Source organism: Ixodes scapularis, unplaced genomic scaffold (assembly GCF_016920785.2).
Source record: "Ixodes scapularis isolate PalLabHiFi unplaced genomic scaffold, ASM1692078v2 PGA_scaffold11__112_contigs__length_91849675, whole genome shotgun sequence".
Lineage (NCBI taxonomy): Eukaryota > Metazoa > Arthropoda > Arachnida > Ixodida > Ixodidae > Ixodes > Ixodes scapularis.
This window is the reverse complement of record NW_024609837.1, coordinates 11,752,857-11,778,740: the sequence shown is the minus strand read 5'-3', so window position 1 is coordinate 11,778,740 and position 25,884 is coordinate 11,752,857. Positions and strand designations below refer to the sequence as shown.

General features: G+C 47.3%; 1 non-coding gene across 1 annotated transcript in view; it reads left to right on the top strand.

Moving 5' to 3' along the window:
* The first annotated feature begins 20,097 nt into the window (after positions 1-20,097).
* Positions 20,098-25,884, top strand: part of LOC115332161 — a 31,746-nt gene continuing 25,959 nt past the window's right edge. Inside the window, exons 1-4 of the transcript XR_006077506.1 lie at positions 20,098-20,750; positions 24,219-24,291; positions 25,341-25,400; positions 25,697-25,750. This is a non-coding gene — a transcript (uncharacterized LOC115332161). The remainder of the gene's footprint in view (positions 20,751-24,218; positions 24,292-25,340; positions 25,401-25,696; positions 25,751-25,884) is intronic.

Here is a 25,884-nt window from a genome sequence, read left to right as displayed (position 1 = left end):
AAGGTTAATAAAATAATAAAAAAATAGCTTGACGAGAGTTAAGAGGGTCAGTGATGGTAACAATGTCGCCAGGAAGGCCGTTCCAGTTCAGAATGGCTGAAGGAAATAAATGGCGGGAAAATGAGACTGAAGTGCAATTAATCGGGGCAGTCTTACAAGAGTAATCGAGACGAGCAGAAACGTAGGAGGCTGGTGCGAGTAAAGATGATCCCAGTAATAAAGAATAATAAATTTTATGAAAGAGACACAGTTTAGACACCCTACGTCGAAACTGTAAAGGTTCAAGATCCGCACAAAGCTTTAAGTTAGTGACACTCGTGTTACGTGAATCATTAGAATAAATAAACCGCGAGGAATGATTTTGGAATGCTTCCAGGGTCTCTTAGGTAACAGAGGTTGGGGTTCCAAATACTAGAAGCATTTTCCAAAATAGGACGGACTAGTGACACGTATGTTAGACGTTTTAGAGAAGAAGGGCCGTTACTATAAGATTGCGTTTGAAGTAACCGAGGCTGCGATTTGTTTTAGAAAGGACAATTAACGTGAACATTCCATGAAAGATCAGATGCGATGTAGACGCCCAGGTATTTATGAGGATTGACAGTTTCAAGTGGAGTATCGTAGTAACTAACTTGAAAGTTAGAGTTACGTTTGCTGAAAGGAACATGTTTGCACTTGTTAGTATTTAATACCATTAACCATGTGGAACACCCCCATTGCAATGTTAGCAAGTCAGTCTGCAAAGCATTAGAATCAGCCATGTCACGTACACGCAGGCGTCTACAAAGAGTCGTACTAACGACTTGCAGAATATTTTTCAACCAGGGAAAAAGTCCTCTTCGCCCCACCCTTTCCATTTCCTCCTCTCCCACTTTTAACTTGACGGCGGGGGGACTTCTTTTGTTGCTGCAGCTCGGGGCCGGATGAGCCAGGCTAAAGCGCGAAACACATGTACGACGAAACCGTCCGATCCGACGTCCGACCGCGCAATACGACGGTCGGAGGCGAGGGTTTTCAACGCTCTCCGATGCTACGAAAACCCTCTCCCCCCCAAGGTCATTCCGGCAGTCCGCACGTCGGATCGGACGGTTTCGTCGTACATGTGTTTCGCGCTTAAGCGCATAATGGCCGCCAGTGGCCGCATTCGCGGAGCGGGCAAACGCGATGCATCGGAGCCATACCGGTTCTTTCGAAAAGTGTAGGGAGCTGCGGGACTGCACGTAGTCCCGCGGTTACGGGGATACTCATAAATATAAATTTGGTGCTCTCAACCTTGGTAACGCGTTGTACATTATGTTTATATTGTATATAAACGTTCATATTATAAACGTTATAATATATTATTTTATTATTATAATATAACCGTTTATATATATATATATATATAGAGAGAGAGAGAGAGAGAGAGAGACGAATCTTGACAAATGCTTCGCAAAAGTAATGTGCGCAGACACAGCAGCCCTAGGATGATAAAAATAAAATTCTAATTTAATGGCGAAAAAAGTCACGCAAGAATATATATATATATATATATATATATATATATATATATATATATATATATATATATATAAATTGTATATTAATGTCGTATAAACGCGCACGAACACCACTGCGCCGCTTGACAAGGAACTTTTTTTTTTTCACGTCGATAGCATCGATAGCAGATATTTTCTCACGTAGTCGCCATGGCCTTCCTTCCTCCGACATTGTGACGTAACCTCTCAGAGTGCTATGGCCTTCTTCTCTAGGAGGTGTTGGCTTATCGGTCTGTTTCTCCGGTTTCTCCGCTCCCCCTCTCCTCTTTCGTCTTCTCTCCTTCCCCCTCTCCCCCGGGCCATCACCGTCCACGCCATACAAAGCGACCTGCCCGCGTCGCGTGTCCTCACCTGTACCTCGCCCCCACGAACGTCACAAGACCACGTGGTTCGACGTGACGTGGCCATGACTCTGACGACACGAGACCAGTATTGCCTGACGCAAGCGAAGTTTCGGTTTCGGTATCTGCTGATGTTTATAACTTTAAAGGGATACTTCAACGAAATTTGAAATATATCCATCGTGTTCAAAAATAGGTTGAATATGATCCACAATATCTATAAATGACAATCGCACGTTTGTATTTTGAGCCTGGTGGCTCTATTTTCTTGTTATTCACCACATTCGGTGGGAGTTGATACCACGAGGGCGCCAGGTTATTTGGTGCCCCGGTAGACTTCCGGTAGTGTATTTATTCGTTCTTCAGCAACGCACAGCGGTCGGATAAGAAGAGTTTCCTTCAAAGAAGTTTCTGTAGTATGTTTGTAAGAACATTAGTGCACTTTACAAAATAGTGAAAATAACTAAAGGTGGCGAGACAAATGGAAAAGAAGAGGAAAACCGGAAGCGCGCAGGGGTCCGCCGATAGGGGGTGGTAGTGAGCTTGTTTGCAAACAAACATCAGTGAATAAACGGCCCATTCTGGCAAGCGCTCGGAGAAGGCCCAGCTTAGAGCACGTGACATCCGACGCAATCGTGACGTAGGTCGTCTCGGGACGAGCAAAGCTACCGCGAGGCTGACGTCGAGAGGATGGCCTAGTCGTTCCAGCCACCGAAGCGGCTGATTTTGTAAGAATTTTGAGTGACGGGTGAATCTTCTATAATCTTGTAGAGGGACAATTGCGACGTCTGGGACGCACAAAAGGAATTCTCGGGAAGAGGGGAGTTCCTCCTTTCCCTCTTCTCTCATCGTGGCCGGAGGCGAGACAATAACCGTCACTGCCTCTCAAGGTTCCTAGATGGGCATTACAAACGAGGCGTTAGCGACATCCACCACGTGCTTTTTGCTAATCGTTTAATTCGTTTTAAAATTATTTTTCGTGTCTTTTTTTAACAAGATATTGGTAGTCCGACGTGATACCGCTCCTTTGAACACATATAGACCATAAAATAAGCGCCGAAATTTCGTTGTAGTACCCCTTAAAATTAAGATTACACAAATAATATTCCACATTTCGCGAATCCGAAAACGTAAAGCTGTTTAGTAGTGCTTTGTGAAATGGAGTCACATGTAAGCCTAATTTTTTCGGAATTGAGTGGAGTTGCCCTTGAAGAAAAAATAACATATAAATATGTTTAAAGATTAATTGGGATATAGGTATAAGGTTGGTTTGGCACTTTTTTTACATCAAGGCCACTGTCCGCCAGTGCTACATGTACTCACCTGACTCACTGTTTTTTATCCAGTTCTTTCGCGCTGTGGGGTCTTGCGGAAATTTGAACTGCGAGAATCTTTCTCCGCGCGATAGTTACAAACAACCCGGTACGAAGCACCCTCCCATAGCGCGAGTCCGCGAACAATATTTGGGATCTCAACCGATCGCCTGAAGTGCTTTTCTCGCGGGTGCAATGCGATCTTTTAGCAGACGATCATCTCGATCGACGCCCGGACTTTCGATAAACCATATTTTGCATCGAACCCCACTATGAATTCTTATAAGTGTCTGAAACTCATTATATTTCAAACAAATGCAATATCAGGATATCGTCTTTATTCACACGATTCAAACAACGGCGCCGGCTTGGCCGGCCGGAGTGTGGCAGACGGCACACTTCTTGTATTCGTCGTCTGCTGCTGGAATCTTGAGGACCGGAAGTTGCAGTCGTAAACATTTCAGAAACAGGCGATTACCGACACACTTCTGTCGAAACATATGACACTGAAGCTTTCTTTATCTGTGATTTTTAGAAGTTTAAATCCTACTTCTGATTTTTGAACGGTCGGGTTTCCGTAGCGAAACCTAGCCACATGTATTTGACCATAACAACGATTCTAGCAACGGTTTCTTACGGAGTCACGAAAATATTATTACAACAACAAACAGGAAGGTAGAAGATGGGTGGAAAAGGTCCAGAGAAGTGTGATATTACACGAACTTCGGGATTTATGCTTATTAACAAGGAACAGAATTTAGTGAAAAATTTTTAAACTGATAAAAACTAGGCCAGGCGGCGCAAGCTGCCGCCCATTACAAAAAGAACAGCCAATGTTCATTTTTTTTATCCATCCATCTATCCGACTTCCAAGCGCGCCAAATCAACGTTGCGCCAAACCACGCTTGTCACACTGCCATCCGCTATCAGTACGTTTAGGTACTTTCATCTGCTTAGAAAGCAATTTTCATGTCATGCCAAATGTTTGTATCGTCACAACGTGCCGCAACCAAACGATGAAGGCTGCGCGAAAGGTACGAAAGAGGCTGCGGTTTTTTGCATTGCCTGTGGAGGAGCCACGCAGAAGCGCATGGTTACGTTTCGCCGGGCGAGAAGACACCAAAAACCTGCCCCACACACCCCGTTTCTGTGCCGAACATTTCGAGCTACGTGCGTACCTAGGCCGCCTAGGCAGTGACCCGCGTACTTCACGTCTTCGTTGGAATGCTCAGCCGACGCTTCTCCCCGCCGTCGACGAGACTCTTGCATCTCCGCCAAAGCGCCGAAGAAACCAGGTGAGTGTTTCGTCAATTCATAGCATCTTCGATCAACTCGCACCGGAATCGCCCTGAAACCAGCACAGTGCTCCTCGGTCGTGCAGCGCAATGTCGGTGCAACATCGAGGACAAACTGCGCCGCGCCGGTGCACCGCGGCGAGCTCCACCTTGCGTCACTTCGCGTTTTGTTCGTTTTTTCTTGCGTAGGTCAGCGCACGGTGCCCGTCTGCTGTCAATTACTTCTATTTTTTACTCGCGGATTTGACGGTCCCACAGAAATAAACATCGTGGACGTGATTGTCGATGGGGTCACGAAGCGGGTGACAATTCCACATGTATATGTTGGCCATCATTATTGGTTCAAGAAAACGAAACGCCAGATAATAGCCGTACCTCGCTGTCATCGAAACGCCTCGCGCCGCTTTCCACGAAGTTCGTGCTTTTCGGGCGCTCCTTGCCACTGCAGCAATCGCCAGTAATCGCGGCGATGGTGAGAAGCTCGTCGTCTCGCCGTCAGAAGACCCGAGGAAATCATCTAGCGCAGCTGCGAGGCGTGCTCGTTTTTGCAAGATCGCCATCTCGATAGTCTGCGCGTCTGCTACTCCCGCCATCGTCTCGATTCCCGCTCCTGGCCGCAATGCCTGATGGGACTGCCCCCCGGCGCACCGCCGATTTTCTTGGTGCGCGTTGGGGCAACGAAAAGCCGCACCGGGAGGGTGCGCTTCGTTGATCGAGGACGTCCGGTGCGCACCGGTGCACTTGATCGAAGATGAAGGGGCGCACCTCAGTGCCCCGGTGCGCACCGGTGCGGATGATCGAGGATGCTATCAATGATTTCTAGGAGCATCGCGTTGCGGGATACGGATGCTAACTTTGTACCCAAACACTACTCCATAAGCGCCCGTGACCGCGAAGGAGCATCGGAAACATGTTCACGACGTCGTGCACCTCGACCGGAAATTGCTATACGCACGGCGCGAAGCGCTCCAGTGGCTCCAGGCACCATACTTTAGCTCATCAAAATATTTGTTTCACTTTAGCAAGGTAAATTTTTAAAATCTGTAAACAGCAACAATAATTTGCGTCTCATCCTATTAAATCGATTTTCCGGCGAAAAGTTCAGAATGGAAACCGAACGAATAAAAGATGGCGCTCAAACAGCTCACCGGAAGTCGATCGGAGATTCCGGGAAATGTGATTCCGATCGTTGGTTTGCTGTTTGCCGGGTTAGCTTTGAAGAGTTGAAGACCTGTGGACGAACACTGGCCGCGGGTCCGTCTGTTCCGTTCTTCGGTCTGCCACGCCGATTTCGACGCGCAGTCCTCTATGCCACCCGGCCGTAAGCGCAGGGGGTCGTCGCCCCTGCACGTACAACAAAAGCGCCAACGCAAAGCCCAAGCGGACCGACTACGCCGTTTGCACGAACCCGCCGACGTCCGGGAGAAAAGACTAGCTCTCCGAAGACAGCAGTATGCGGACCGCACGCGTCGATTGAAAGAAGCAGCGGTGACTGCGGCCGAAACCGCCGAGGCCCGGGAGAAAAGACTGGCCCTCCGAAGGCAACAGTATGCGGACCGTCAGCGGCGAGCGAGGGAAGGTGGGTTGGCTGCACTCGATGCTCCCGAAACCGCCGAAGCGCGGGAAAAAAGACTGGCCCTCCGAAGACGGCGGTACGCGGACCGCAAGCGGCGAGCGAGGGAAGGTCTGCTGGGTGCGTCCGAGAACGCCGACACCCGGGAGAACGGACTGACTCTCCGAAGACGTCCGGACCGTAGGCGGCGATCGAGGGAACTTGTGGTAAGGCTCATCTCGTTTCACGCGCCCAGGTCCTCCATGCACATGCTCGCTGACCTGATGTGCAAGCACAGGGCGGTTCGCGGTTGGGCGGTCTTGCCAGTGCCTCCTATATAAGTTACACGATGCCTGTCGGCTCCGAGCACTGGCAAGCGGAAGGGAGAGGGCAACTGGTAAGTGTGGCTGCCGTGCGGCGGAGCCACCTAGGCGTACAAACCTGCCGTGTAGTGAAGCCAATCATCTCTTGCGTAGAAGGTACAATGATGTCGCCCCAGCAGCACCGACAGCAAGAAATCTAAATGTCCTTGACCGACAGCTCGGGACCAGCTCCCCGTTTCAACGGAACATTGCCCCAGCCCAAGCTATTTCTATGTCACGATTCAAGGTGACCGCCAAAGCCCCAAACTGCCACCAAAGCAGACGGTCAAGCGGCCAAGCGGTTTCTCCGCGTTCGTGCTGCAAAAGCGCAGCCTGGCCGTGCTTGTTTCATATTTTGTCTCAGCGAAACTCGTTTGAATCAGGGCGGTCACATCCAGAAAAGTGTTCCACATGTTGTTAAAAAACACAGATATGATATATCTTCAATAATAATGTAAATGCAACATGCTAGACAAATAAAAAAAACGAACGTCCACCAGGCAGTTCTACCTATAGTAGACAAATAAAAAAAACGAACGTCCACCAGGCAGTTCTACCTATAGTAGACAAATAAAAAAAACGAACGTCCACCAGACAGTTCTACCTATAGTCGGTTACAAGTCAAGAAGGTAGGAGAAGCTCCTCCCACAAGTGTGATGCGCCCGTTTCAAATCTCTCCGCAGTCGAAAGAAGAGTTCACTGGAAACGCTCCTTGTTCCGCTTCAATGGATTCCCACTTGTCTCCGATCCCACTTTTTAAGAAAGCGACCTTTGTATTCATCGGAGAGGGAACCGAGCCCCTGAAAGCAGCCTTTGTATCCATCGGGGGGAAAGCTAATCCCCGAAAGTCGTATTTGTTTCCGTCGGTGGGGGAGAACTCTAATCTCCCTCTCGTGGCTTCCACAGTGCTAAGTCAAAGTCGAAAGATAAAGCAAATATGTACAGAAAGGCAAGACCCTCCTCGCGCGTTGGCCGCGACGTCACGGAAACGGTGGGACGCTATTGGATGCGGAGGTGGCGGAGGGATATCTGATTCCCTTTGAGGGGCATTTGCCGCTACCTTCTCAGCCTGTAACTGACTATAGCCGTACGTGCGTGCTGTGAGGTGAAGCATCGCGCCTGGACACCTCTTGGAGAGAAGCTGACAGGCATAGTGTAACTTATATAGGAGGCACTGTCTCTGTGCGTAGTAGAGCATCGCAGATGCGACTGTAATTAAAGTTTTAGCTAGGGGACGCAAGTCGCCGCCCAGTTATTAGGGTTCGGCCCCATCCAACCGTGCTGTGGCTGCCGAGGCCATCGCCACTCGAAATCCGTGCTCCCCTCTCATTCTTCGCCAGCCGCGAGTTATGTGAGGAAGATACGTCGGCGCTTTCTTGGGGCTCGGTTGGCTTAAAGGAGCCCTGCAAGCACTTTTTTACTGGTTTTTAATTTGCACCGAACCTGAGCGCACTGAACGTAGTAACCTAATGCAACTTTTCTTTTCTCGAAATTCGCTTCATTTTAAAAGTTATGGGCAAATTAAAATTACAAAAACAAGCAAAAAATAACCTCCTTCATGACGTCCTTGGTTGCTTGAGTGGCCGTGAACTAGAGGAGGGGTAGTGAGCTATGCGAGCGCTCACGGCTGCCGCACTTTTAGTCGACGGCACGAGAGGGCGCCACTAAAGCATCTTTTGTATAGGCTGTATACAGCGGGCAGCCAGAGCGGCTCTCATTGCATTTGCTGCGCGAATAAACGCTAATTCTACATGACACTTCATCGGCCACAAACGACAGCAAACACAAGGTAAAGATCAGTTCAGAATGGGAGCCACTTCGCACTGCCGTACCGCGAAACAGCCAAACCGCATGACAAAGCTACTCGCCGAAGGCCTTCGGAACGCTCGGAGCCGGTCGGATCCCCCAGTCCGTAAACGACCGCAGTGCCGCCGCGTACATCCGGGACCTTTCCATGTCGGCACCTGATCCCACTACTCCTTTCTAGTATGCGCCGCCTTTTCCACCGCTTGGTGGCGGGTATGTCGACGGGTCACTTCTTCTTTCCGTACTTTATAAACTGCATTTGTTTCTTTTCTGGTCTAAAGTAGTAAACAAAAACTACTTTTGTAAATAATTGAAGCGGTTCGCGCCACTTATATTTTGTATTTCGACTAAAACGAAGCTTTTAGCGGCTCCGACCAGTAGTAAGCCCAGGACCTAAGACGTCACATTTTGCGCGCTTTCGGTACCGCGGGTCGCCCTCGTCGGTGGAAGAAGTTTCGGCGTCGTCCGGTTAAAATATGACGCACTCATATTTAGTTACTCTCTCCGTGCCCGCTGGCTTGCCCGAACCCCAAGAGACGTGGAAACTGCAAAAAAGGTAGACGCTTAAATATGATTGCAGGGCCCCTTTAAGGGGATACTGAATCCAAACTTGAAATGTACAGAAAACATCAAGAAATAACTTGAATAGAATCGGCTAAAACTGTATATAATCGCATTGTTGTATTTTAAGCAAAGAACGTGGGATACATGATGCAAGTTATTCAGGACATGGAAGCACAACAGGCCAGTCTGATGGCACAGTTCAGCGTAGGCGACTCGAGCCTTCGCAACACAAGTCTCCAAGACGCTAGTCTCCGCTCGCCATGGCCACACGCAGCAACAGCAATCGCCCCCCGCAACCGGTCAGTGGCGTGTTGGCGCCCCTGACATCCTGCAATGGAACTGCCGCTCTCTAGGGCAGTGCACGGCCGAGCTCGCCGAAGTATTGCATTGCATCGGTAAGCCCGCTGCACTCCTGCCGCAGGAAACAAGTGGTGACCGCCTGGGCCTGTCGGGCTACACCAGCTCTTTCCAACCTACGGTAGAGCACAGACACGCCAGGGACCCGCCCAAGCCGCGGTTTTCGTACGGAAAGGCCTGCCACAAGCACAGATTGACATGATGCAGTACTGCGACAAATTTTGGGAAGTTCTCGCGGTGCGTATGACAATAGGGAACAGACACACGATTCTCGTGTCCTACTATGCAAGACCAGCATTGAGCTACTTCTGACGAGGCTACGACAGGTGCACTGGATACCATTGGATGTGAAACCTCCGAAGACGATACCCTAAGGGTTGCATGTTCGTAACGGGCAATTTCAACGCACACCACCCAGAATGGGGCCATCCCAGCGCAGGCGCGAGAGGAACTCTACTTCGAGAAACTGCCGAAGCTGCGCGCCTCGCACTTGTCAACGATCTCGACTACCTGACCAGGCACGGACTCAACGTGAGAAACACCAGCACACGCATGCGTCCTTCTCAAGCGATTCACTGGGACGTCTTCAGATCCACCGTTGTAATGTGCAAGGCAACGTTGCCCATCTTTGAGAAGCTGCAAAGAGCCAAGCAAGACTATACGATGGAGATCGAGGTGCTCAAGGGCGGGCCCGTTCCTGACAAGCATCTGTTCAATCTATGGGAAATGTGTCGGCAACTGCACGACCACTACCTTCGCAACGGCAGGTGGTTCAAAGACTTCCCGAAGGTGAGGAACAGGACGGCACAAGCACGTCACTATGCCAGACGCCTATCAAGATCACGGTCGTTTAGTCACTGCGTGTCCTTCAATAAGACGGGAGCAAGGTACCTACCGAGTGATGATGCGGCCAACGCAACTCGCAGCATCCTGCTCACGACTGATTTCTCCTTGCAGGACTTGGAGAGGGAAGCGGCCCACACATTCTTCTTACAACCTGTCACACTTCCAGACCCAAACATGAACCTGCTGCACAGGCCTGAAGATGATAGAGTACAGAACTCCCCGTTTACACTGCAGGAACTCACGCTGGCCCCACAATCAGTTGACGTGGGCAGCACACCGGGAAGGACGATGTTATGTGGTGTATGCTACGTAATCTATTAGGAAGGTGGACTCCAGCTCTTACACAAACTCGCAACACATTGTGGATGTCGGGCAACCTCCCTGCGGAATGGAAGCACTTGAAGTTCCCTCCTATTCGAAAACCTGGTAAAAAGCCTGACTGCATACAGAACTTCAGACCTGTTTCTTTGACTTTGATGTTCTGCAAACCACTCGAGAAGATGGTCCTCACCCGACTGACTTACCTCCTGGGGGACACCAAAGGCGAGCCACACAATGACGATGCTACAACTGGGTTTCGTCCTGGGCTGTGCATGCACGATAGCTTATACCTCCTTTGCGACCTAATCAGCAGCTCCACCTAGGCTGCGAGCCTAGGTGGAAACAGCAACTGCACATCATTAAGTGAATCGGCAACCGCTTCGGTGGCGCTGGAATGCGCATGCTTTGCATTCTTACTTGAGCCGTCCTCGCATCCAAAGTTTGCCACGGAGCCGTGTGTTTCAGCTAGGGATGCCGCGAACCTCCCCAAAGTTTGGGTTCGAAAGGGTTTGAAATGTTTGAACCTTGCTAAGGATCGAATTTGAGAAGTTCGTAACTTTAAAACCCTGCTGAGGTTTGAATTAGAACAATTAGAAAATGTTATGCTCTCTAAAAGTTTGAGTTCGAAGATATCGAAAATTTTTTTATAGATCGAAAAATTCCAACATGTTGAATTTATTTGAGATTTAAGTTCGAAAAATTGAATATTTAGATTCTTTTTTTAGATACAAGGAGGTACAAGTTCGAAAAGTTCAAAAGTTTTGATTTTAAGTTTCCTGAATTTCACAGTTGAAAATCGAATTCTGCAGTTTCAAACTAAGTTTTCATGAATTCATCTATAGAAAAAAAAATCATAAAATATGCTACAAATTTTACTGAAAACGTCGCCCATTTCTCTTTCACCGTAAATATACTCCTTCCTTCTGAGTGCTGTGGTACTGATGGTACTTCCTGTATTCCTCGTTATTTGTCGTAACTTATGAAACAATCATTGAACTGGCTGAACGGCTTATCGAAAAGCCCTGAGGCGGTCAAGCAAACATGCTTCCTACTTATTTGCAGACTAGTAGTAATCCGATCAAACGTTGCCTATATGCAATGCTGGCATAAGACAACTAAATATACAGGACAACACATTCTAAATGCCGGGATTTTGGCGAGCGCTTCAAAATCGGTAATTGAAGAGTGCGATGCATCTCAGGAGATCCGTCACGCCCTTGACGTCATCATGTCATGCGGGGCCAAGCATACGGTAGTTATTAACGTGTCCACTTGGAGGTGTCAACGCGTTACAGTCGAAGTACCCTAAGGCTGTAGCATATCGCAGAGCCGGCGGAGCTGCCTCATGTGTGCAGTGGCTGACCGACGGGAGCAGGGGGTATGACGACGTTGATGAGGGCAAAGACACTGCCACATCACCAGCGGCCACGATGACCGTGAAGAGATTTGGCCTAGTCGTATTTGTGTGACCTGTCGGCCTTCTTCGTTGTCCGCAACAGGTAACGGAGCTTATTCGCGAAACAAACTCAGACAAAAAAAGGTGCGCATGACAAAACCTAAAAACATCCATATTCACAAAGCGTAATTATCGTAAGTTTTGCGGAAGTTACGACGAAATCCCACGACAAGTGCAGCTGGGCAGTGAAAGTGTGTGGGGGGGAGGTGTCGTGGAGGGCCACCGCCCCCGGGTGTACGCATTTGTTAGGATCAAATGCACCAGGCTGGCAACGTCGCTCGTCATCGCGACGACCAACAGACATTTCTAGGTGCTCTCCACGCGCTTGCCGACTTCAAGCAGCTAGAGAAAAAAAAAAGTACTTGAAAATGAACGCCGCGGAGACAAATGCTGGAACCACTGATACCCGAACAAGCTACTACGACAACGATCCCACCGACCAAGCGACCGCCAAGGACTAGCTGAGAATGCTAGGCTTAGCAAGACACTTTGACGCAATGCTGCTCCGACGACCCTGGCCAAAACCATCTGCCCACGACCAGCTGGCTTGCTGAATGGAATGTGCCCACGCGACCTTTGTGGACCCTTCCCGTATAAACAGTTCGAACCCTGATTCCTCTTTCGGGGTAAGGAGGCCAGTCTTTCCCCTCGTCTCCCCTAGCTCGTTTTCAGATGCAGCAGTGATGAACGCTCTTGTCGAAAAGGGACACATACCTTTTTTGTGTGTTATAGTTCTATAGAGCTCAAATAAATGCCACATGGATTGCCTTTGCAACATGGGTGCATACACTTTCTTTAGCATGTGTCCATTTCATTCCGACATGACGGTATGCAAACACATGTAAAGTTTATGCAGTTTTTGGGAGCTACTCGATGCCGGTCCAACCTTCCTCTGCCGAGTGTCACGTCAGCATCAAGTTGGGGTTCATAAAATCGGTTGTAAAAGATTGTTCCCGAAGCGGTTACCAAGAGCACGATGCCAGTGCGGTTCCGTCCTTACTGTGAACAGGCATTTAAGTGACCATTGTCGACACTAATTTAGCTCGCACATATCTTCCTGGAAGTCGGCTCCCTTCTGCATCCCCGAAGCATTGTAAAATGCCGCGGCGATTTGTTTACACAGGTGCAGCTTCGCAGAGCTGTGCAGCCTGTCCTTTTTTCTAGCATTGATGGTAGTTGTGCTGACTTTGTAGCGATCGAGTTTGTGGCAGTCGACCAAGGCGACCTTCTCGTTGACGGGAAAAGTGGGCATTCGGATCCGTTTCAGTCAAAATTTCCCAGAGTCAGCATCACATCACATGGACAGAATCCCCAAACAAGCGTTGCCGGAAAGACCACCCAAAACATTGGGGGAAGGCAGGCTTGCAGGTCGAGCGTCTAAAAATGCAGTCTAAAAATGGACTATGCCCAGCATTTGTTCTGTGCTGTCCAACGAGGTAGAGGGCCTTAAGCGCGAAACACATGTACGACGAAACCGTCCGATCCGACGTCCGACCGCGCAATACGACGGAGGCGAGGGTTTTCAACGCTCTCCGATGCTACGAAAACCCTCTCCCCCCCAAGGTCATTCCGGCAGTCCGCACGTCGGATCGGACGGTTTCGTCGTACATGTGTTTCGCGCTTTTGAGCAATAAACTGGCAGCTGAAAATGACCCCCAATTGGCCTTATAGTTTTACGTCTAGATTTTAATGAAATACCGCACACATGTAATTTCTTATTGATCTTTAATAACAGTACCGACAATATAAGTTATGTTTCGTTTCTTTTTAGTTCAAAATGTGCTTTTACGACAAAAACTTGGGCAGCTTCGCAATGCCTTCGCTACATGCCGTCAGCTGCGGTGCTGTATTTTGGGTTTTTATCGGAGCTAGACACTAATATCTGGGGCTAACAGGATTGAAAAAAATAGCTTGTTCTTTACGGTGATTGCAGTATGAATCTCGGCTCAGCTTTGCGTAAAAGCCTCAGGATTTAATAACGTCACATGTCTAGTGGTCAAAATTGTACAACATGGCGGCAGCCAAGTTGGGAGTCACTTTTGCCTGGTGAACATGATACTAATTTATCGATCTAAGCCCCTCAATCTTTTTGGGTCAGGCCTAAGTAATCTACAAGTGAGCATACTTCCCGTTATGGCGCTGCTGTTACTTCACAGATTTCGATGAGGTGGTTTTTGCTGCCGACGAAGAAAGTGTTAGAAAAAGGACAAAGAAGGCTGCGGCACCCCTCGGGTATTGGCGGCGGAAGAAAGCGAGTGCTCTCACGCATGCCACCGACGACAAAGTGAGCTCTAGAACTAGCAAAAAAAAGGCTGCATCTGTTCACGAGTGCTGGTGGCGGAAGAAGCATGAAGGTGCCCAGCATTTACTGGCACAACTGGGACAGCCTACTGTGAGCGACAGCGACGTGCAATACAGGAATGCCACGTTCGCTAAGCGAGCCGCCGCAGCCATCGAGCATCGGTGACGCAAGAACCAGGACGAGGCGCAACGTTTGTTAGATGACGCAGCAGAATACGGTCTGTTCACTCTTCAAATGGTGCTCGGGATATTCGTGCAAATTTATCCACTCTTTGCACTTCCTGTGTTTGTTTGCCCGCCAAATGCACCCACATGCGTTTGTGGCCTCACGACCTCGGCCAGTGACGGCATGCATTCTCTATGTTATGAGCACCACGTCTGGGGCCCCAAACTGAGGCTTAAGAAGAACGGTGGGCTCGAGGCTTGGTGAGCGATCCATGCGCAATGTTAGAGGATGAGACATACTCCATCTCTGCGACTTATTTTCTTTAGCTCTTTTGGGTATTTCTACTTAACAGGCTCGATTTCACCCTGTAATGCCCAGACGGTGAAAACGTCATATGAAAATTGACAAACTTATATTATTTGGCTGCATCTGGCCTTACAGATTAAAAATACAAAATAAATCTAAGTTTCTTTTTTAGACAGAAAAATCCAATGTATCAAATATGATACACTGGGCAGTTAGTGAACTCTATTTATGAAAATCGTAAAAGCAGTTGCACTCTTTGTTGAGGCACAGATAGGCATTACACTTGCAGCATGTAACGAAACTGAACTTGTCATGAGGTGAGCAGTTCTTGCATCGCTGCCTCTCCTCAGACGTCGGAAGAGGGTGACCTACACCATCCTTACGAACGTCAATCTTCGGAGTTCTGCTTGCGCCTGCATGTTTCCTTCGTTTGGGTGTGGGGCATGGTAGAGATGATGGTCTCCCTTTCACATTCTTCTCTGCTTTAAACAGACTGTCAGCGACGCCCTCAATGAACATGCGAAGCTTCATCGTCTTCATGTGAAGTTGCTTACAGTGCCGTCTGCAAATTCCACGCATTCACTGCCGTGATCATGACTGTGTGGTAGAAGATGTATAAGTACCACCTGCCTGACTTGATGCAGTTCTTGTACAAAGAAACCAGATAATTATGAAGATCAATTCCGCCCACGAAGCTGTTGTTTGCTCCAATGATGTGGGGGCGAGAGATCTTGATATGTTCTTTCTCTTTTCTGTCCCATCGCCTCACGGTTTCACCAGGTTTGACAGACCAGTAGTTAGACACGAGTGAAACAGCACGACTGTCATACCATCTCACAGTGGCAATGGACCTCGCATTGTTGACACGGTAGTCAAAAGAACTTCCTTCTTTTCAGAACTCCTTCTCGGTCATGAGTTTGCAGTCTTGCAGTCGGTTTTGACGCAATGTTCCTTCGCAATAAATGCCTTTCTTTTGCAGCTCAGCCGCTAAGTTAGTGCTGCTGAGAAAGTTGTCTGCTGCAACTTTGAAGTTTTTGTTTTCTGGAATCAGTGAGCATATTTGTAAGACTGTTCCGCCTCCAAGCCCATGTTCATACTTATTTCTGCTTTGTCCCTGGTACACCTCAAATGGGTATTGTAGTAGGGTGAAGACTTGGCCAAGTTGATTCTGCATATTGAAGAATCGAAAGGTAGCAGCGCTGTCTGTCTACGTCTCCTCTTGTCCTTCATCTTGTTCACACTGTTTCTAATTCTTTAACACTCAAATTGGTATAGGAGCCAAGGTGTTCCAGCACGTCCCCAAAGTTTGAAGCTCTAAAGGGTCGGTTTGTTGAGGATTGAGGATGCTTTAGATTGCTCCTTCCCATGAAAGCTACCGTAATCTCATCAACGGCATTCAGCTCCTCTTGCTCAACCTGAGCGAAGTTGCACTGCAGGCTTGAAATCCAGGGATGGAGTTTTCATATCTTGTCATACTCGTCTTCCTGAGCAACGTCGCAATTGTTGACAAAATGAATGCACTGCATTAGTCTCTCGAACCTATTCCTTGACATCAGAGATCGGGGTGTATCGTGTACCGTTTTTCCAATAGCCCCGTACACTCGGCATCTGAAACAAACCCGTCTGCAAGTATATTCCCAAAAGTTGTTCCAGTTCTGCCCTGGTTGTGGTCACACACTGCCCCTTTTTCTGAGTGCTGTAGATGTTTGTATGCTCAGTAAGAGGCCAAATTGTCTGAAGAACCGAAAGGTTTATCGAGGTCACCAGGTTTGGAAAACTTTTCAGAGAACAAACCTGGATTGCCGTTAAGTAGCACTTTTTTCCATCGTCCACAATCCACTATTGAACTGCGTGAAGAAGCCTGATGAAGCCTAAGATGATCTGTTCATCCTCATCGTCCGACGACTTTTTTCCGGGATTCGGTGGAGGTAGTTCTCAAGCCAAATACTCATCACGTATCCCGGAGAAAAGCTCACCGGAGAAAAGCTCACCAGAGAAAAGCTCACCGGAGATAAGCTCACTGGAGAAAAGCTCACCACAGAATTGGTGGATGCGGAGAAAAGCTCACCAATTTTTTTTTTCTTCTTTTTATATGGAGGCTGTTGGATCATACGCAACCTATATCAATTTATTAACATTAAAATTCAGCTTTGTAAAAAAGAAAATATCCTTTTTTTTTAATATTTGTTAAGCTTATTGGGTATATTTCTCCCAAATTAATAATTGCGGGCGAGTGTTCTATGGCTTACTCTCTATGCAACGAAGCCTTACTGAAAACTTTATGCACTTGAAGAACAGGAAAGTGTTTGAAAACTTAATAATGTCTGCCTAAAACCTAAAAATCACAACTGTAAATGCCGAAAGTGCATGCGCAACAATGCGGTGCCTGAAATTCTCTTTGAAGCTTTTGTTCACCTTTGAAAACAGGATAAAACAGTCAGTAGGATATCGAGGCTTCTTTCTTCTGCGGACATGCCCGTCTTCTAGCCGTTCGTGCTGGTGTTTCCGCTCGTTGCCTTTGTGCGATAGTGCCCTTCTACTGCGAACCACCCGTGACCTTCAGAGCTGCACACTCTCAGCGTTGCTACTCATGACCTATATAATAAGTAGTCCTGTGTAATGTAGCAAACAGGGCAAGTTGGTAAATGTTACATGATGAAAACCGCTTAAACGACGCCGCCGGAGTGAAGACAACAAACACGACAGGACAAGGCTGTTCTTGCAACTAAAGTGAAATTAACAGAAACAGCGTAGCCGGCACTCATTACATCAACAAACACCTACTTATCTATTAGGCAGTACAAAATATTTGGAGCTGAAACGGTTTACACACCGCTATTCATATTGGCTCGCAAAGAATAAACCTCGAAGGCGCACTGTCAGCTGTCAATAAATTGTTCTTTTTTTACCAGTGTATGATGTTCTTATTTTATACTTGTGGCTTAATTAATACACAGAATGGGTGATTACTAATTTCTGAGGAATTAGTAAATATGCCCAATAAACTTCAAGAACATAACAGAGAAGAGGACATACTTTTAATGAAGTGACGAATGCGAATTGCGTTATATTGCCACGTTTGAAGCAGAACCTGCTAAGTTAAAGCACACATGCGAAGGAAAAAGCTTTTTTTTTTTTTTTTAAACGGCTTAGATGAAAAAGGGATGTCATAAAACAATTTAACAACGAAGAAAAAAAATTTTAGAGCTATTTACGGCGCAAAACGAATTTGTATTTGGCGCCCGCGGGCACCGTGGAAAAGTGGCCCATATTTATCACGTGACTGGCCCTTATTTATCACGTAGTGCTTGCGCTCTTTCGAAAGCTTTCTATGGTCTTTGAAAGTTATTTATTTTCTCCATTTTTTTTTTTTCACTTGTTTTGTAACAAAAATACTTTGACTTTTGGGAAACTCAAGTATAAGAAAATCATCACTTCTGTTTTGACGCTTACGAAACCAAAGAAAGACCGCCATTTTCTCTGCGAAGGGGCGCGGAGTTGTTTGTGACATGTCGGTTCCACGAAAGCGACGCCGCTGCTGGGTGAAAGGCTGCAGCTCTCGTGATCGAGACCAGGAAGATTTCAGTAATCACGCGGTACCGGCGGACGAGCATTTGAGAGTGATCTGGCTAGAAGCGATCGGGCGTACGCCTGGCACACCTGGCGAGAAGCATGTCCGAGTGTGTTCTCGTCACTTCGCCCCGGAGGCCTTCGAGCCACGCAGCGAGCGAACCCAACGCGTGATCTTAAAGCCAGGGACGGTCCCAACGCTTTTCTTGCCGACGCCAACAGCAGCAAAGGCTCCGTCACCGGTAAGTGAGGCACAGTCTACTCGATGACTCGGGCGGGAGCTGCGACCCACCGGCAACGCTGTCCGCAGGCGTATCGCTGGCCTCGGAGCGTTCCGCGGGTGGGTTCGCTGGCGTGCGAGGCGTGTCCTCGTTGGGGCGAAGCCCTAGCTGCCCGATCCGGTCGTGGAGTCTGCGCTTCTACTCGGGATCCATCGTAAAAGACGCGGCGCAGACTACCACCGCCTCCACCACCAGCACACAAATGAGCGAAAGCGGCGAAAGTTGCACGTTTTTTAGCCGAGCTGGCCGAGCCAGGCCGAGCAGCCAAGCGGATACCTCTCCCGTGTTGCCTCTCCTCCCCGCGGAGCCAACACCTCCTAGCGGCGGAGCGCACAGGCGCGAGAGAGAAAAGTGGAAAGAAGGACCTCGCTTGACAAAAAATCATCTCGCGCCGTAATTATGTCTCTAAAAATTTTTTTCTTCGTTGTAAAATCATTTTACGACATCCTTTTTCCATCTAAGCCGTTTAAATTTTTTTTTTTTTTTTTTTTTTTTGCGTGTGTCTTAAAAAAAAAAAAAAATCGGTGAGCTTTTTTTTGCATCTGCTCAGAGGCTGGTGAGCTTTTCTCCGCATCTGCCGGTTTTGCGGTGAGCTTATCTCCGCCGCCCACTCATCACTGTCTTCAGAAAGGTCGATATCACTGCATTCACCACCGACACAGACGCGATTGAGAATGTCCCGTGCGGAGAAATCTGTAAAGAAGGAGTTATAACAAAACGCCCAGCTGAAACATCTGACATTTAAAATATCCCCAAAAGAATTGACAAGTGTAGATGGTTGAGCGTGTTGGTTTCCGATTTACGATAAGTAAAGAGGGACATTCAAGACATGCCACTAACTGCTGATACTGTACAGTCAACAAAACTGTGCACTGATCGTTCACTGTGCCTAATGAAGAAATGGCAAATATCAACGTCGCAAACTCGCCTCCTGATTTAGCGGTACGTCCGTAAAAAAGTTTATGTTGACTCGCCGTATCGTCTGCTTGGCGGCCTGTAGGACCCCTTGCGGTGTATATTTGAACTACATTTTGCGAAAAATACCGGGAAATGTATCTGGGGATGATAGAGTGGGCATTTAATTTCCGAAAATGCGTTTAGTATAAAAAAAAATAAAATAAAAAGTCTGGATAGACGACATCAGATAAGATACGCTGGGCATTACAGCGTTAAAGTGGTTGCTGTTAAAGGGGTGTCGCGAACCGGCCGCGGTTCGAGTTCGACCAGGTTCGACTTTTTCGACCTTTTAGTGGAAAGTTCGTCGAACCTTGTATTGAGGTTCGACTCGAGTGCGCATGCGCGACAGGCTGGCCAGTTGGCTTCGGATTGGATGGTAATGGCTAAGAGATGAATTAAGTGCAGCGCTGATCGGCTATTTCAATCAATACAGTACTAAAATTTAAGTTATTAACTTCTTCAGTGAATAGAATTAGTTTATTTTAATTGCAGCTGTTCACAAAATAAAATAACCCTTTGCATAAAAAAATAAATTCTCCAAACCTAGACATGCTTGTATCAAGGTCTAGCCACACTGTCCACAAAGTCGAACCGGTCGAATTTGGTGAAAAGTTCGAAGGTTCGTCGAACCCCGAAGGGTCGACCAAAAAATCTGGTTCGACAAAAGTTCGCGACACGTTGGAGCGACAGCAGAGCAGCTGAGCGGAGTTACAGCAGTTACAGCGGAGTCATTCACGTTTTGTTGCTTTTGTATTGTACGGTTGTTTTGCCGTGCTTCCGTATGAAGGAATCTCGTGATGGCCAAAAAGTGTTTTGTCCCCCGTTGCATGAGTGGACAAAAGCGCTGTCGCGAGAAGTACTCAATATTTGCTGCTCCCAAAGACGAGGCACTACTCGAGCTCTGGCGACGTGCGATACGAAGGAAGGACCGCCAGCTTCAGGCGACTGACCACGTCTGCGAGAAACATTTCGAGCCTTGTCTCGTATCAAAGACCTGGAAGGCCGAATACAACGGAAGGGTGCTGGTCAGCACGCCCCGACGTGCTTGCTTGTCGAAGGACGCCGTACCGACCAGGTTTCTGGAATGTCCGTCGTACCTCCTGGAAGTCGAGAAGCCCAGGAGGAGGGGCCGTGCGGGAAGGCAGCTTCCAGCAGAAAAGAAAAGTGCAGTGTCTAGCGGCGGCAGTGAACGCCGTGATGTTGATCCAAGTTCTTGCGCGCCGTCGACGTCTGCGTTCGACGACGACGACGGCGGCGGCGGCACGCATGCAACGGGCGAAGAACGCCGTGGCCGAGAAGGAACCGACCGTGGCCCGTGTGCCACGGCAGTTTCTTCACTTGCGGGCTCGCTCGATAAGCTGCCGCCTCCGTGCCTGCCGTCGAATTCGGGGGAATGTCGTCGACTTGAAACGAGCGAGGTGAGGAGTGTTGTAGTGTGAAAATGTATGATTTTGCGTGTCTTCAACAAATGGCCCGTCACGGCGTGCCCACCGAACATGCTCGCCGCTGAAGCACAAACATACCTACCAAGTCTCTCGTATTACCAGTTTGTACGGTTGTACATACGATTGACAGCAAAACGTCCAGAAAAAAAGCAAATTACCCCCCCCCCCCCCCCCCCCCCCCAAATTCCCCGCACTTAGCCGTCGTAACAAACGGTTGCAATGATAGCGAGGCCCAGCTGTATCTCGCTATAATGAGCAGTGCAATATAAGTGTAATGAAGTTGTCTTTATGTAACTTTGTTGCCAATATTTCTGTTTAACCCCCCCCCCCCCCCCTCCCCTTTCCCCCACCCCTCCAACTTTCCCGGATTTGGTTTCTTCGAACTTGGCAGGTATTCACAAAACCTTTTGTGTATGCGAGTGGTTGTGCACATATTTGATGAGATGAGCATCTGAGCTATCTTACGTCGGTGCTGAAGGGTCGGTAGTTTTGTGTGTTTGCATTAACGATGACAGGGAATCTGTGCGCTTTGTATTTTCCATAGATGGAAACGAATGGTGTGTCTTTGAACTTTCTCTAAAATGTCGCTATGTTTTTCTGGTAAATGGATCCCAGACTATGGAACAATATTCTAACTTTGGTCAAATGAATGCGGTGTGGGCAAGTAACTTGACGTTGGGTGATGGTCGTTGTTTGTTAAGGTTATGTCGAACCAGACCGAGCTTGTGGAAAGTTGCTAAAGAAACGTTGACATGATTTGGCCAACTCAAAGTTTTGTCAATGATGACTCAAAGGTATTTGAAGTGATCTACTTCAGAAATGGGAAAAATTAGTAATGAGGTAAGAAAAGATGAAAGGCTTCTTTTTGTTAGTAATACGAAGAAGGCTGTTTTCATCAAGCTTTAATTTCATGTCACATTTGTTACACCAGTTTTGAGTTGTACCAAGATCTGAATCTAGCAAATTTTGATCAGAAATTGAAGCTATATTTTTGAATAAGACTCAATCATCCGCAAATAACCTAATGCTCGTAGATGGGTCTGTGACATCCACTATGTCATTTACATAATTTAAAAAGTAGTAGTGGTCCCAAAATGCTTCTTTGTGGCACCCCTGATGGTACATTTAACGTCTCCGAACAACAACCCCCTATCTCTATGAACTGCTTGCGGTGTAGTAAGTATGAATGAACCCACTTTACGATTTCTGGGGGAAGCCCAATACCGTGTAGTTTTGAAATTAGTTTTCCATGGGGGCCTTACCGAAATAAAAAAAAAAAAAAAAAGATATCATCGCACTCGCCGGTTTTGTCTACTAATAGTCTTGCAAATTCATGAACAGTGGATACTTACTGGGTGGTGGTTGAAAAGCCTTTTCTGAATCTGTATTGAAACTCTCAATACGTTGTTGGCGCATAGATATTCGCTAATGTCATTACCATTAATATGCTCAAGCAGCTTGCAACATGTTAATGAGATGGGTCGGTCATTGCTTGGTGATAGAGGGACCCCTTTTTTAAAAACAGGTACAACACGTGCTGTAAGCCAGTCATCAAGTGATACGCCAGAAGAAAAAAAAACACGGAAAGTCATTTAATTTCAAACAAATGCATAATCGTCTCTTTCATTGTTCGAAATTGATTAGCATTAAGTGGCGCATTTGGGTACAGATTGAACTGTACTTACTCCTCGGGGACTTGAGAAAAGGTGTCAAAGCAGGACGCAAGCAATCACAATTTTTCCTTTAGGGCAAAAATGACCGCGGATGTTGGCAGCACTGGTCTCGCATCTTTTTAAAAAAATTTTCAACGATGGACGCGGGCATGTGCGGACGCTTTGACGCATGGCTGCCGGGTACCAGCCATGCCGTCATGCTGTGAAGTGAAACCATGTTTTTGCGTGGTGGGAGTTGATTTTCCTGAAAGCAACGATCGTTGGAAAACTCTATTTGGTCCCTGCCTACCAGTCACCGTGGTCTCGCGGCGTCGGGTGTGGCGTCCCCACGTCGCTGCAGATATGGCACTTTCTAAACTGAAATGTAAATACCAGTGCATCTTCATCAACATTCCTGTCCTTCTTTAAATCTTACGCTACTACAAAAATCTTTCCTTTATCCTGCTGTGTCGAAGTATTGATTACCTAGGTTTCTCTCGCTGGGCTTTGTTTCGAGAGGGACCCCGGTACGTGAAAAATCTGCCGTGAAAGAAAGTTGGTGAAGAGAGGTTAGCTAAAGCAAAGAAGGCAATGTCTGCACGCTGAACCCACACAGCGCGCTTGTTTTTCTCGAGTTCAATTGTTGCATAAAGCGCTCCAAGAACTTTTTGACCCTGGCTCGGGATATTATGCATCGGAGTGCTCAAGTTTTTTTTTTCCTGTATGTATAGTTTGTATTTCGTCTGCCGGCATGGCAAGCACGTGCCGCTGGACTCTTTTTTTTTTGTCGTATGCTGGACAGTTACATTTTGTATACAATTTTGGGAACTAGTTGGTGACAGAGTGGAGGGGCATGGCATAGATCGAACAGCCATTTCTGCTCGCGGGACAATTTCGCTCTGCACTGCAGTAGTTACGTGTTTTATCAGTTGGAGACTGCTTGCATTCATTATAGAAGTATTCAACCTAATGCTGTGCTATTTACTACTAAGCTGGTCCTTTTCAAATAAATTTTAATATGTGCAGTTTGTTTCTTATTTACCTATAGTGGGTACATATATATGTATCGTTTAACTGAAGCATTGCAAAATGTGTCATGTCATAGGCATTTCAGTTACATGTTGAAAGACTCCCAGGTGGTCTAACTTGACTATAATTTGTTCATTGTGGTGAACAAAATGTTGTTCGTTTGTCCAGCACCTGAAACAAATATTTCTATAAGACTATCTGCTCCAAAAGTCGCTTTTGCTGCTTTGAAAGACTATTTTAGCTGCTTCGAAAGCCACTTATGTTGCTCCAAAATGCTGTTTTGGCTGCTCTCAAGGCCACTTTTGCTGCTCCAAAACATTGTTTTGGTTGCTCCAAAAGGTGCTCCAAAACAGCTGAGGCCAATCACATCACTGCAAAGGGCGCAGGATCCCAAATATCATGTACGAGCGGCAGCCCACGAGGCGTCAAGAACGCCTCGTTTGCGAGAAAGTTGCAAAGAGGAAGCGTCAACGGCAGGCCGCAGACGACGAGCTGCAGGAGAACAAGGCGGCGGGCCCTACTGCGGCAACCACCGAATTAGAAGCCCGCCTCAGTGTTATTTTCTTGCCAAAAGCGCGTTGGTAAAAACATTCTGCAAACGCACGTCTCCTATGACTATACTACTAAAAGCGAATACCCTAAAGCACATCAGCTTAAATTATGTCTTCTAAAGCACATCTTTCGATACTGCGACAGCTGCCACTGTCGATCGCGGCACACTTTGTGATAATTTAAAAAATTTTATTTAATTTGTTTCCAGGGTTTTTTTGGCCCAGACCAGTTCCAGATGGCCCTGAGGAGGTCCGACGAGGAAAAGGAGGGGAGCGCCCACGGTATGGACCCTGTTCTCAAATTGGCTGCTTCGTAGTCCAAGGTTATCTCAATAAAAGTTTCCTGTTCCGAGCTCTCTGCGCGCGCTGAAATCGAGCATTCCAAGGATTCACATGAAACCTTTGAATCCGTAGCTTACATATCGCTTATAAGTCTGATCACACTGACATCTAGCAACAAAATGGCGGATAAACGCCTTATGAATACCTCCCATTCGGACGTAACTAAACCTTGGAAGTGTGTTCCCTATCCATGTCTCCATCCGCCCGCCTGTCGTCGCCTAGCGACGGCTCATGTCATCGCCCTTCAAAGGGGTAGCGGTGTCGTTTGCGCGGCGCAGATTCTGTGTCGTCAGTTCTTAACAGTACACAGAAGGGGCCAAACGACGCTCTTTTCAACTTCAACCGAAAAAAGTGTAGGGATGTGAAACGTAAACATTTAGCAAGTGCTTTGCAGTCTTCCAAAGCTGAGGCAGATGTTGCTGAATGCAAGTGCGTGCTTCATCACATTAGCAAGACACGTTGACTTCAGTGACATTACCACGTCCGTTCAGGCATGACGCAGCTAATATGTATTGGAAGTGCTTTACGAACTATCCCCTATGAAATGCGTGCAGTGTCCGTCATATATTTGGGTTTCAGTGATTCACTTTGTGTGCGAAAAACCACCAGGCGCTGTGAATAACTGATTCACTCGAGAAGGCTGTTAGCAAACCTGCCACCATGGTTCTCTGTTCTAGCTGCTAAGCGTCGTCAGTTTCGTTGGTGTAGCCGATCTATAGTCATTTCTTGTTGCCATTAGCAGTTCCCGTTTCTAGTTACGTTAATGTGGATTCATTTTTTTACGCGAAAGCATTAACTGTCCCATGAAGCGAAGCCGGCATTGTCTGTAGCAGCGAAAAACGGCACCTAAATTCCTATTGGCGCAGCGTAACGTGACACCTGCCTGACACGCCGATTATGTGCTGGTCTGAATAATAGCTTGGTTACAATTTCCTTACATTATTTTTTTTTTCCATGCGTCATAAATTATATTTTATGTTTTGTCTCAGATGTGCAGGGCCATTCTGACACCGAAGAAAGCGAATCGATACTGCCGGACGATGGACCGGGTGAGTTTGCGCACTTGTCTTTGACCCACGTGGGCGATAGTTTTAATGGATTGGCATTATTAGTTGTTGGAAGTTCTGTGACTTGAACACTAGAAGATTTTGTCAACTTGTCTTCATGCACAGCTTCAGGCTTCTGAAAATACCTGTAAATGCATTAGCACATTATTGTGAGTGGGATCATTTCTTTGATAGTTACAGCAAAGCACTTTTATGCTGTGAATTGGGCATTAATAGCAGCTTAATTTTCAGCACATAACTTTTTTGTAATTAAAGCCTCCTGCCATCATTTTTTGCAGGGTGGGGCAGTTCCAGTGACAACAGTCTGACGCGAGCTGTTACTATCAAAACAGGTTTGTTGCTGCATGAGTAGTTTTCGCTTTAGGTAGCGGCTCATTTCAGGTTAAAACATGGCAACATTTGAGGGTTGTATGACTGAACACACAGCATAAATGGGATGGGTACAAAATCGGACAACCTGTTGCAC